At 36.2% G+C, this 14,561-nt stretch overlaps 1 long non-coding RNA gene across 1 annotated transcript; it reads right to left on the reverse strand.

Moving 5' to 3' along the window:
- Nucleotides 1–2,597: 2,597 nt before the first annotated feature.
- Nucleotides 2,598–4,285, reverse strand: LOC141612670 (uncharacterized). Its single transcript, XR_012529135.1, has 2 exons — nucleotides 4,165–4,285; nucleotides 2,598–3,044 (listed from the first exon to the last, which is right to left on the reverse strand). It is a non-coding gene; the product is annotated as an uncharacterized LOC141612670 (long non-coding RNA).
- Between the last annotated feature and the right edge of the window lie 10,276 nt (nucleotides 4,286–14,561).

The following is a 14,561-nucleotide window of genomic DNA, read 5'->3' on the forward strand; positions in this document are numbered from 1 at the left end:
TGGCTTTTGGGGTGGGTTTTTTTTTTTGTGTGTGTATTTTTTGTTTGGGAATGAATGTGACTAGCTTCTAGTGTCTATCCCCACAGACGGCGCCAATTGTTCCGGGTGTAATTCCAGAGCAAGTATTGTTACCACCCGTGGCTTGTAGAATGATGTCTTGAGTTGGATCCTCGTCTCTATCGTTCCTCTCGGCCTCTCTCCTGCAACAATGAACGAAGGCGAGGGCTTGGCTTTGTGCCAAGCGTACTCACTCCGACGCTCAAGTCAGTAAACTTAGAGGGATAAGTTGTTATTACTTGGCTAAGGATGTATTATAGGGAGATAAGGAAGATATTACCAGATGAATAGTGATTCTTAGGTTAATTTATGGATCCTTTCCTCAATGAAGGTTGAGGGGTATTTATAAACTTTCACCTTTTGTCACGTAGTGGCCAAGTGGCCAAGTGGCTAGCAGGTGGAAAGACCGTTCTACCCTCGGCCGATGGACCCATGGCAGGCCGGCCGAGGGTCTTGGGTATGAGTACGCGGATATGTGTCATTTGGCGGGTTGCCATCCGAGACCCAGTCGACAGCCGATGGGTCGATCGGCTAGGGTTGTCTAAGTCGTTGACTTGCTGTGGATATCTTTGACCTTGCTCAATATGTTGACTTGGTCAGCGGTGCAGAATATGCCCCATCAGAAAGGATAAACTAAACTAACCTAAGAACAATAATGTAAAAATCGGTTTTGATACATACAGCCCATAGGGCTGTATATAAGCATTAAATTTTCCTGGTAATTAAAGCTAATTTAAACTTTCAAGAGAATCTAACTTAATACTTATTATACTAATTAAATGTTAATTTAAACTTTCAAGAGAATCTAACTTAACACTTACTGTAAATAACATGTAAGATTCCAATTTACATGGAAAATATAAGAGAATTTTAATAAAATTTAATGCTTATATACAGCCTTATGAACTGTATGTATCAAAACCGATGTAAAAATTGTAATTTTTGTGATTTTTGGACAACACCAGAAACACCTAAATCTAACTCTACTCCTACTCTTCTCTCTTTCTCGTCCTCTGTGTTCTCTGCCCAGAACTAGAACAACAAAAAATGAAGAGCTCTTTGTTTTCGGTCCAAAAATTTGAGCTACCCAACCCAACTTTCATTTCTTGTCTTATTTTGATCCAATGTCCTTGAATAATGGGCCTTCAAATACTAGCCATTTTGCACTAAACTCCAGTACATGGGTACTACTTCAGCTATCTTGATCCGTTTTCTTTCATTACGGCTCCTGTAAAAATAATACGACGAAACATAGTACCAAATTATCGGAAAATACAATTATTCGCAATTAAAACAATAAAACTAATAATTATTAATTAATTAATAAATTGAGCTTTTTAACATTTAAAGCACACAAAATCGAGTTAAATATAAGATAAAAGTATGGGTAAAATGACGCTTATTTACTACTTAGCAACCCCCACCACTAAAATTATAGAATCGCCCCTACCGGGATGTCCTTTTAATAAGTTAACTATGTTGCCCAACAACTACTCCCTCTATCTCGGTCATTTGTTATCTATTCATCTCGGCACAAAGACCAAGAAAATGAGAAAAAGAAAAGAAAAATAATGATAAATAAAAGACCTATCTCACATTTCTACTTGCTCATATCACATACCCCATCTCCACTTGCCTAAATTTAACAAAAGTAGAAATAGATAACAAATGAGTGATACACCAAAAAAAATAACAATTGACCGGGAGTAATGTAACCGACTTATAATGTCGGTCTATAACTTCAACGAGAAAACTTTTGTCGATTATTTTGGGCTTGAGATTTTATTTTAATATTTGTGCAAACAAAAGGCCAAAATACGCATTTACAGGTTATTGTCGAACGTTGTGGTTAAATGACAAGTAACTTAGAGCGTCCGCAAAGAAAAGAAATCACTTCCCCATTTGCCTTCTCTTTTTTCAAATGAGTAACCCCATTGTTGCACCAACCTCCCCTTAAAATGGGGCTCCACTGTTTTTAGGAGAGGTCTCCCAAAAAAAAGTAAAGCAATTTATGTTACTTTTGGGAAGGTTCTCAAATTTTTGTGTGTAAATTGGGAAACCCTATTATTACATAGATATAGTTATGAAATGGGGAGGGTAAATGAAAAAGTTAGTGAAAAATGAGGTGGACGAATAAGAAAAAGAAAGAGAAAATACGGAGAGTCTCACCTTTGCGGATGCTCTTAATACCCTTATAGTGAAATAACTGTCGTCTTATAGTCTTTACCTTCGTTCCAACCTTATTGGCAAAACTCAAATACCACCCGAATCAATAACCTCATATGACAAGTGAATAACTCCAAATCCGACCTATGTCACTTGACAACGTTAAGATCATCTTCGTAATTGTAAAAACTCATTATCTTTGAATGAGTTTGGCAAAAAAATCATCTTTTGGTAAGAAGTTTTTGTTGTTGTACTGTGATGAGTGGAAAAATATCATATTTAGATATACAGGTTTTTGTGGTTGTAAATGATCTAATAAGTAGCTCCTCGTAAAATGTAGCGTAGTCGTAATTCACAATAAAACACCATAAAGATATAATAAGGACATTTTATTCATTATATAAGGAACAATCATTAACACTTAAGCTAATAATATACTGTAATTCATTATTTCCGCTGCATATAGCAATCCTTAAATTACTAATATAGTAAAAACGAGCACATATTATTTCTCAGAACTTTCCATTGTAGTCTCTAATGATATCAAACACATCTAGCATGGATGCCTAAATCACAACGAAGGCCGGAGCAACAAGGAGTCCTAAAGCAATCCTCCAAGACTTTAGCACATTTTAATGTTCCATTTTCTTCAACCATAACTTCAATAATTGGCTCCTCTATCACCATTATCTCTTTCACCATATTATTGTTAACTGGCAAATTTCGATATTGGATCGTCTTAGGCTCATTCACATTATCAACATATCGAACCATTGCAATGGTATCATCACTTCCCAAGGGCTTCCTTGCTATTGCTGGAGCTGTGGTACAAAATAAAACTATATAGTTAAAACTCCTATGTCTTATGGTACTCAAATTATGATTATTACATTGTGAAATATTAATTGTTAAACTAGGTGACGTTTAAATTTCGCAAAAAATAAAATAAAATTTAACAATATAAATAAGACGGATATACTATATGGAATATGGTTAGACCCTATTTGGTAAACAGCATAGTAAGTGAAATTAGTAGATTCCGGCGTAATTAGTAATTTGACCAAACAATCTACTATTTTCATGTGTTTGGTAGACGGCGTATTCTGATAGCATATTAGTTTGAATCTACTTGTTTTTGAACATGCTGCTAGTAGCAACATATTGCATTAGCAATATTCAATTTATTCATGAAACCATTTTAATTATCCTTAAATCTGCTAATCACCAAACACTCTTTTTTAATTCTGCTAATTTGTTTGATAGTCAAACTTGTTACTAAAATCTGCTAACCGTATTTTGTTAACGTTATCCGTTATCATGAATCTGCTTCTGCTGTTTGCCAAACAAGACCTATGTTATGATACACAAGGGCATCTTAAAACAAATGGAGGCTCATTGCATCACAAAATAAATGAGACCTCAAATATGAATGCACAAGTATACTATACTTATATTGAAGTTAATCAATAAAAGTTGTAAATTCGGACCAAAACCGAAGGCCGGTTCCCGTGTCCGTGGTTGACTGGGCCTTGATGCCCCTAATGATATAGTTAGATGTTAGCTCAAAATATACTTTGCTTAGATTCACATTGAACAAGTCATAATATATTTTCCTTTTGTCACGGTTATTTATTTACTTTTATTTTAACATAAATTCTTGTTTGTGACGACGACACATATCCGTCACTCTTGAGTGACGGATACCATTTTACCTCACAAAGTACACCCACTTTTTCTCTCTCTGCAACACTATTTATGTGGTCCCCTTTCTCCACTAACCCATTTTGTTACCATTTTAACTCATAAAATATCCGCCACAAATGATAACCCGTCACAAGGGAGATCAATTGTTATTTTAAAACATTCGCTAGAATAAATAAAAAGGGGACGTAAACAACTGACCCGATAAAATGACTACTAAAAGTACTATACAAGCTATACCTGAGAGCATGAGTAGCAACATGGCTAGGATTGCTAGTTTTTCCATAACTTGTTATTTATGATCAAGGATTGTTGCTTATGAGACTAAGTGAGATTATTATTATGTTTTTCTTACTACTTTGAGATACAATCACCATATAATCTTGCCATTTATAGTAATGGAGCGACTAAAGTTGCAGTAATTGGTATGATGGATGACCATACACGTGTAATAAGATGTTGGTTGTTAGGTGCGAAATAGTGTAGTCGTGATTCATGTGTTTAATCGCTGGCAGCCTGGCACAATCGAGCATATCCGTCACAAGCTTATGAGTTGTGAGTTGTGACGGGTTAAGTATCACTCATATATTACCCATGTGGGAAGATAAAAAAAAAATTGTTATTACTTAAATATTCTGTTTTTGTCTTATCTAATCACAACCGTCGCGTCGTATGTTTGCGACGAATATGCCCGTCAAAATGAGAATTTGTGATGATCAGTGATCACGAAGCTAAATAATTGGATATCACCATAGCTACTACAGAGAACAGTATAAGGATACCACAAGAAGACTACGCTTGTACGATTAACACGATTTCACACAAAAATAGTGTTAGCATACGATTCGGCTCTAACATTTTAGCCATGAAAAACAACCTCTTTAGGTTCTAGGTAGCACGGACACTCCTCCTAAGTAGCCATCCCGTGTCCGATACCCGGACACCCGACACTCGTCGAACATCTGCCTAAACATGTTATAGTTTAGACGTGCAATAAAATGTCAAAAGAGATTGATTAGAAGATGGGTTTGGCTGAAAAATGAGAATTAGTTATAGTCAAGGTCAAAATTTACCTTCATTTATTTAAATTTAATATCAAATACATTAAAAAAATAAAATCATTCGTTATTTATAACCATAAAATATATATTTTCTTAAATTTAAATAGCGTGTCCCGTGTCTTAAATTTCATGGGATGACCGTATCACGCGTCCGTGTCGTGTAGGTAATAAAGTGTAAGTGTCTAGTTTTGGTCTTTCTAGTTTAGGCCCCATGAAATTGGGTGTGAAAACATTATGAACAGGATTTGAGTACTTTATTTGTGCCAGGAAAAGTCTATAAGCCCAGCCCAAAAAGGTCCACTGTAATTTTGGGTTGGGTTTGGACCAAGTATTTCGGCCAAATTTTGGCTCGACCGGCTTGCAAATATTAATAAAGAAAATTTTTTTTTTAAAATAATTCGAAGTATTGATAAAACCTACTATAAGCCAAATCTTCGAAACATTATGTATTATCTGGTGCTTAATATTCTACTCTAGAAATTGGAAGGTGGTAAGATTTGAACCCGTAATCTTTTATTCTCATGGCTCTGATACCATGTCAAGAAACCAAATGGATTTGGTGTAGTGGTTGCTCACTTCATCCATTAACCATGAGGTCAGGGGTTCGATCAATGTTCATGGAAATGGAGCAAACTCTTTGGCCAGCCATTTACCTCTTCGTAAGAGCAGCCGCGACGAGGGAATTATACATTGTTATCGACGGTGGACACCCCGATTTACACAAAAAAAAAAAGAAGTAAAAGACCATTCCAATCAAACATCCAAAAATTTAACCTGATAATTAAAGTCTCAAAATCAAATTTTACACTATAACAATAAGTTGTATTAATCCTTTTAAGTTGAAGGATTATTTAACTACAAGTCTACAACCATTGCAATTAAAAAAAAAAAAAAAAAAAAAAAAAAAAAAAAAAAAAAAGTTCGTTGTTGACACAAGATAAGCGTTCACGTTGTTTGGGAGAAGTACACAATGTACACCCCATAAATTGAAGGCATCGAGACTTGCATTATTTGGGTTAATGATTCAGGGCACAGGCTACGTGGTTCACAAAGCATCGTCAAATCTGTGGGGGCCAAAAATGAGCAAATATGTCCATTCTGGGAATCCCATTGCAGACCGTTCAATTGCCTGATATTTTGCGAATATCTCCCACTTGCCCTTGTGCAAGGCCCTTGTCACATACTCCTATCTGGCTACGCTCGACAGACGATAACAACCGTACCTATTTCATATCAGACGGTATTACCCGTAAATTTACAACTTAATTTTTCATTATTTAGTACTAATATTTTCTTTTTCTCCTTCTTAAATTTATAATATCTTGCTCGGCCGCAACTCCACATACTATAAGATAAAGACATAACATAATATATAATTATATACTCTCTTCTATTCACAATAAACTTCCTCTTTTATTTTGACACAAAAATTGAGGAAACACACCACCCCACCATATAAATAAATTTGGACCACACGAATACATTACCTCACCATACAATTAAATTTGGACCACACAACCACTTACAAAAAAAGGAAATAGAGAAGTTATTGTGAATAGACGAAAAAGGAAATAGGGAAGTTTATATTGAATAGGATGGAGTATTATTATAAGCTGAGTCTTGCTCTTTTGGACTTAATTTCAGTTTAGTTCAATTAAGCTTCATTCGGTTAACTTCAATTCATTTCTTTATGAATGCCTTGTTCTTTTCGGCCGAAAGGAACTGAACTCTGAATGGAACTGAAATAAAAGTTAATTTATGAAAAGATGAACTAAACTGAGCGGAATTGAAATGATGACCCGAAATTAAGCCATAAAGAACAGAGCCAAACTCTTACTTTAGTTCACCTCTATTAAATTTAATTTAGCCCCATTTAAATTTAATTCAGTTAAATTTAGGTTTTAAAATTCTTATGAATTTAAACACGTGTACAAAACTCCATATAAATTGTTATCTACTCGTGATTAGATTTATATGAAACTTTATTTTGTGCCTACAACATAATAACTCGTGATGGTTTTATGAAACTTACGTACAAAGTAAATAAACTTCAAATTTCGATTGCTAATTCAAGTCAATATTTTGCATATTCAAAATGTCACGTTAATGAAATCAATATTGGTAAACTAGAAGTAGGACTTTTTGCTTGAGTGTAGAACGGCGCTTCTTATGGACATGTGTAGAATTTGACTATAACATGTATGTTTACCACACGCCATAAAGTTATTGATTACGAATAATGGCAAAGCCAGGATTCGAATCCAACGGGACGAACGGGTTATGATATAAGGAGAACTCGAATTTTTTTCGAAAATTTCAATTAAAACTTATACAATTTCCATTTGGTAGCGGGAGCGAGCGTCCCTGCTAGCTCCCCTAACTCTACCACTGATTACAAAGTACTGTAGTTTTTAGAAGAGTGGACTAATGAGCAGAATCGTTTACCAAAAACATTAGCTAGCATAGTTTGTAATATTACCCCATATATGGGATAATATCGACTTTTTGTTTCATCCATCTGTTTGATTCGTCATATTATTTAAGACGGATATATTTATCTTAAATAATAATTTGTAGTTAGTGTGGTAAATGGTAATCGATAGAGTTAACTTGCGGCTCTAACTGTTTAAATAGTGCTTAAATCAACTTAATTTGAGATGGTAGAGGAGTAAAGTACACTATATTTGATACTTGGATCATTTACCTCTTGACTATAACAAATAATTCCTTGTACTAAGTTGTGAACTTCATGAAGGGATCATAATGTGTGTTGGATTGGAAAAGGTTGAAATTTATAGCATTTTAATTTGAGTATATTAGCAACATGTGATAAATTGAATTTAGAATTACATGATAGAGTATGGTATAAAAAATTAACTGAAACCAACAGATTACATATAAAAAAAACAATTGGTCTCCCTTGTGACGGGTTACTATTTGTGGCGGATATTTTGTGAGATAAAATGGTAACAAAATGGGTTAGTGGAGAAAGGGGACCACATGAACAGTGTTGCAGAGAGAGAAAAAGTGGGTACTTTGTGAGGTAAAATGGTATCCGTCACTCCAAAGTGACGGATAGTGTTGGTCACAAATGAGATTTTGTGTAAAAAAAATAACTTTACTGAATAACGAGTAAGCGGTCTCTCAATAATTTAGTAAAATACGGAGTACTGTTTATCCAAAGTTTTTGTACTGAATAATTTTGTAAGGAAACAAAGATTAAAGAATCTTGCATGCATGAGACTTAAACCTTGTAATTTTCGGCTAAAAAGAGCTGAACTTAATTGAATGGAGCTGAACTGAATTGAATTGAATTGAGCTGAATTTGAACTAAATTGAAATAAGATTTAGTTTATAACACAAATTCTCCTTTATGACGGAGAGTATCCGTCGCAAACTTGCGACGGATACCATATCGTCTCACAAAAAACCCATAAGGGTGAGAGACAAAGCACATGGGGTGGGTGCCCACCTTGTCCCCTCTACCCATTTCCACTCACATAATACCCGTCGTAATATCCGACCCGTCGTAAGGGAGACCTACTGAGTTTATAAAGAGATGAGTTGAAGTGAACTGAATGAAACTTAACTGAATTGAGCTAAAATGAACTCGATGAAGAATAGTACATTAAGTGAAATCACATTGCAAAAAAGAAAAACTAGGGATGGAAATTTTATCGAACATCGTATCATGGTGCATGAAGAATGGACCAATAAACATAAAATGATGCAAATGATAAGATTCCACAACTTGATGCCATCACAAACCAATATGTAATTGTCACAGCAGGATATGTACCAAAAGTAACAAATTGAGGTTGGAAATTTTAAAAAATTTGTGCTAAAAACAACAAGAAGAAGTTCGACAACAAATATCTAAAGGTCACGGAAACTATTTATAACAAGCAAGGACATGTTTTTGATTTTTGTTTATTATTGAAAGTTTAATTAATTAATTACGGAAAATGATGTCAAAACTATGTTCAAGTAAAGTAGACTAATATGTAACGAATACATATTTAAAGTATTACTTTTTTTTTTTAAATTACGTAAAAGATAAATTATTCATCATTTTTAAAATCACTTGTTTTTAGAACTTTTTTCGTGATTTCGTTTACTTCTCATTTGATTTTTTTTATAAGTGTAATGTTAGAAAACTCTAACAATAAATATAACAAAATAAAATTATTATCTCCTAAGAAGATTTTTATGTTTTCCTTCAAAATATCTTCACAAATATAAATCTTTTAAGGGAAAAAAAAAACATATATGTAAAGAAATTATAAACAAAATATAATTTCAAGTCTATGTAAAATCAAATGTAATGAATATGTAAGAAAATTGATGGTATCAAGCTATACCTCGCAAGTGCACGATTTTATCGTTGTACACTATTAAGGGTCGATCCCACAAGGAGTTGAAAAGACTACTAATTGTTCTAATCCTATAGTTTAGCTAAGTCGACAATAAAGGGAGAAGGTTATGCTAGAACTACCAACAAGAAGGTAAAACAAACTAAATAAGACCTAGGAGAAAAAGCAAGATAGAATGAAAGGATGTAAATCAAATAGATTAAAAGCCTAAGACTCGGTTCTTCCCAAACAATTCGTAATTCCACACAATCAAATCTCTAGGCTAATCACAAAGGTAGTTAGGTGAGGAGGTGACGACTCTAATTCGCCTAAGACCCCCCTCTCGGGTTCGAAATAGGACACTAGTACTACCCACCAACCCCCCTCTCGGGTTCGAAGGTCGGAATCCCTAACTCAATACCCGACTACCCCAAGAACATGCATTTTCCCAAGGTAGTCCAATATTTGCTAAGGTCATTAAGCCCCATCAATTCCCGGGTCATCCCACTCCCTCTCTCGAGGGTCGATTTCAAACGCTAGATTAGAGGTGTCCTACCCGGTTCTCCTTTCGGTCTCAACCAAGGTTAACACTAGGGTCAAATCTCGGGTATCCAAATCACAACCTAACCAACTCTCGTTGGTGGTCAAGGGTCGTAAGTCAACACTACCCAAAAGTCAACCCATAAACCATGTCATTCCTCTAACCTACCCTCACCAATTTCCCCAAATAATTAGCCTTTATGAAATTCAATTAGTGAAATTACTCATGTTGGGTCAAACCGAGCCCTAGTGGAGGACTACTCACTAATCATGGTCCTAATTGCAAAATAGATAATAAAGATGGAAACTTTGGTCATGAACATGGTGAAAAGATGAATCTTACTACTAAACATGCAACAATCCAACAATAGTTGTAAAGAAAGATGGTTTAATCTAATAACTAGGTTGATTAAACTCAAAGACACAATCTTTAACCAAATCAACTCAAAGATTAAGTCTTTGAGGACAACTATCCAAGGATGAACAAATGAAAGAGAAACAAAGGAGAGATGAACAATGAAAAGATGAACAATGATGAAAATAACAACAACAACAATTTTAACATAAACAATCAACAAACATGAAAGAGGAACAAAATGTAAACAAATGAAAATTAGGAGAGAATTAATACCAACTCAATAGCAAAAGAGGAATTTGGATAGAAATAATAAAGAAGGAAATCCTTCAATCTTCTTACAAACCCAAATTCAATCACTAATTGATTGAAGAACTTCTCTAATTAAGGAAAGATTAACAAAGAGATTAACAAAGTTTTAAGCTTGAAAGGGTAAATATTCTGGATCTAGGGTTGTGTGTACAAAAGGGTTTAAGAGGGGGTATTTATAGGCTTGTACAAGATTAGGAAGAAAAGAGGAAGAAAAGAAAGAAAGGACCAAATTCTCGTGCTGCTGTGTTTTGCCGGTGCACCGGCTGCCGGTGCTCCTACCGGCAAAACCGTGCAAGGATTTAAAATGTCTGGCATCCGTGTTTTGCGGTGTGGGGGCTCCGCCTGCCGGCAAAACACCTTCTTCAGGACTCCTTCTTCTTTGTTGATGTGTGAAATGCCGGTTGGCCGTCGGTGTCTACCTACCGGCTGCGAGGTCAAGCTTGTTTTTCACCAAATTCTTCAATTAATTCCACTTGCTGTGCTTTACCGGTGGGCGGTTTCGGCCTGCCTTAAGCAAAACACAGTCTTCAACTTTTCTTCAAAAACTTGAGTGATTCTCTGGGGTGTGTTTTGCCGGTGGCTAGACCGGCTGCCGGTCTGCCGGCAAAACACACTCTTCACCATTTCTTCACCTCTTCTTCATGTAAAGGCAATGAGGTGCCTTTCTTGCCCCAATTTCTCTATACTTGGGTCGTTTCCTACAAAAGGATACACAAGGTAACAAGTATGGGCATTGGGCACAAAATGCAAGGAAAAACACCCGAAACCGACTCGATACGAATCGGTATGCATAAAAGAAAGAGGGGAATTAGAAGTAAATTAATCGTATATCAAACCTCCCCACACTTAAACCTTACTCGTCCCCGAGTAAGTCACAAAACCAAATGTACAAAGCATTATTATGATAGATATGGAGAGTGGATGCACAATATAAGCATCACTCAACTAAACTACTACTTAAGCCGATCGAGTATTAGCGCACTCAACGCCCCTTCAACTCGCAATTTGACACCCATGAGGGGAGAGTGCCCTATTGCAAGGCAAGTTGGGTCTTGCTACAAAACTTTCGACACATTCATCATGAAAGCACGTAATCAACAAATAGAATGCATCTAACAAAATGATCCACTTTCCTCATCTAAGTGGTCGGATTTTTCAAACAACAAAACATGGTCTCGGTCGGGAGTACCGTCTCAGAAGTGCCAATTGAGGTGCCAACCCCCTAAATGTGACAAAAGCAACCCTTGTGTGACCAATGCTCAAGAAACAAATTCAAGAGCGGGGAAAGGGAAGAAAGGGCAAGTCCGCCGAGAATTACAAGGCCGACACAAGATTCGACCAAAGGACCCATGACTAAGGGGACCAAGGCAACGACATCCTCACGGTTTTCACTCGTCACTCAATGAAAGAACAAGGTGATTTTTGTGACAAAAAGTAACCAAAATCACTCAACTAACTCGACTAGCGAAAACGTGCCCGCAATCTAATGTGTAAAATCGTCCTATGTCCAATGAAATGCAAACAATGGGAAAATGCACAAAACATGAAGCAAGGGTTACAAGGGGGCTAAGGAGAAGGTCGAAACGGGATTGGTGCAAGCACCGTTTGGACATGTGGGGCTCAAATCAAGAATCGTCGACACATCACATCCCCATCTCTTATTGCAACACATGAGACACGTCTATGCCCTAACATAGCAAAGATGACCAAAACTATGCAAAAATTGCATAAACCTAACTCAAGTAGGAAAAATTTGATAAAACTCCTTTTATTTCAACAAATGGTAACGTCTACACCGTAACAACGACTCGGTTTCCCAAGCCATGCAAAAAATGTGCAAACCCGACTCATCCTTGGAAAAACATCAATTTGCCCCTTTTTATTTAGCAACGGCTTTTTCTACCCCTTTAAATGATGAGTAGGGGTGTTGCTTGCCTTTTTCTTTTTCTTGACAACAAACAAATATATACAACACAACTCATTTTTTTGATTTTTCATGACTTTTTCACTTTTCTATTTTGTTTTTCGTTTTTTTTTTTTTTTTTTTTTTTTTTTTTTTTTTTTTTTTTTTTCAAAACCTCTTATTTATATATATAATGCCAAATCATACCAAGTTCCGACCCAAATGGATATGTGTACTATCCATCACTATGCCCCAAATTATCTCCTACAACACAACTACAAAACCGACCAATTCTTGATTAAGGAAGGGTGGTTATGGGAATGTAGCTATTTAGGTGGGTTTGCCAAATGAAAAGGGCTAAGCTCAAGGGGGTGAATCAAAAAGGGAAACAATGTAGGGAATAAAACAAGGCTATTTGGCTATGTGAGGTTCATATAAACTGATTTTTGCTTCATATCATATGCACAAAAATGTAATGCAATTTCATGATCTAAGGACGATGCGACACACTTATGCGTAATGATGTGACACGCCTCGCGAGTAGACCTACTCTCGAACCTAGATGAGGGCGGGGTATGAATGTACCCGCCCTAGGAGGCTCTACCCTTACCTTTGAGTAGCTAAGTCGAGCCAAAGGTCTAGTCTACGGCCCTAGGTCTCACAAGATCGGTCCAAACTCATTGGTCAAGCCCTCCTCCCTCGGTTAACTAAGAGGCCACGGGTGCGAGTCACGAGGAGGGGAAAGGCACAATTGGGCACATTAGTTCATCATGGGGGTACTTGGTTCCCTTCCTTTGACCATGCTCTTCCTTAAAAACTTATTTACAAACTCAATGCAAAAAGAAAGAAATGCAACAAGTATTTACATGTGAACAAATGCATGCGGAAATTTAAACAAACATGAAATGAACGTGCAACAAATTGGCTAATCCTAGCAGCACATCAACACCAAAATTCCAAACGGTCTCCCAAGGAGACACCCAAAGCAACAAAATTCCCATTCTCCTTCAAAATATCCAAGATACCAAAAAGAGAGAATAGTAAAAAGGAGCAAGAGGTAGGAAGGATTATACCAAGCGGTCTTCTAGCTCCTTTTTGCCTCAAGTGGTCAATGCGCCAAGCCAAAAGGTTAGACAAAACATATATATATAATGCAATTTTTTTGAATTTTTCAGAAATTTTTCAATTTTTAGGCATTTTATCTAATTTATAAACATTTACAATTATAAACAAATATTCACAAGAGTGGATATTTCCCTCCCCACACTTGAGATGTACATTGTCCTCAATGGACAAAAGCATAAGGAGTGAATAAGAAAAAGAAATGAACATATTTTTTTGATTTTTGATTTTGGAAAATTAAAAAGACATATTTTTGGTGATTTTTGATATAAGAACTCCCTCCCCACACTTATTTATTTACATTACTTCCAAATGGAAATAAATGTGTGGAGGGATTTCAAATTAAAAGACATGTTTTTTTGTTTTTTTTTTTTAGGCCCTCCCCACACTTATTTATAGACATGGGAGGACAATTTACACATGATACCCCGGCAACGGCGCCAAAAACTTGATGGTATCAAGCTATACCTCGCAAGTGCACGATTTTATCGTTGTACACTATTAAGGGTCGATCCCACAAGGAGTTGAAAAGACTACTAATTGTTCTAATCCTATAGTTTAGCTAAGTCGACAATAAAGGGAGAAGGTTATGCTAGAACTACCAACAAGAAGGTAAAACAAACTAAATAAGACCTAGGAGAAAAAGCAAGATAGAATGAAAGGATGTAAATCAAATAGATTAAAAGCCTAAGACTCGGTTCTTCCCAAACAATTCGTAATTCCACACAATCAAATCTCTAGGCTAATCACAAAGGTAGTTAGGTGAGGAGGTGACGACTCTAATTCGCCTAAGACCCCCCTCTCGGGTTCGAAATAGGACACTAGTACTACCCACCAACCCCCCTCTCGGGTTCGAAGGTCGGAATCCCTAACTCAATACCCGACTACCCCAAGAACATGCATTTTCCCAAGGTAGTCCAATATTTGCTAAGGTCATTAAGCCCCATCAATTCCCGGGTCATCCCACTCCCTCTCTCGAGGGTCGATTTCAA

This window comes from Silene latifolia, chromosome 11, assembly GCF_048544455.1.
Source record: "Silene latifolia isolate original U9 population chromosome 11, ASM4854445v1, whole genome shotgun sequence".
Taxonomy (NCBI): Eukaryota; Viridiplantae; Streptophyta; class Magnoliopsida; order Caryophyllales; family Caryophyllaceae; genus Silene; species Silene latifolia.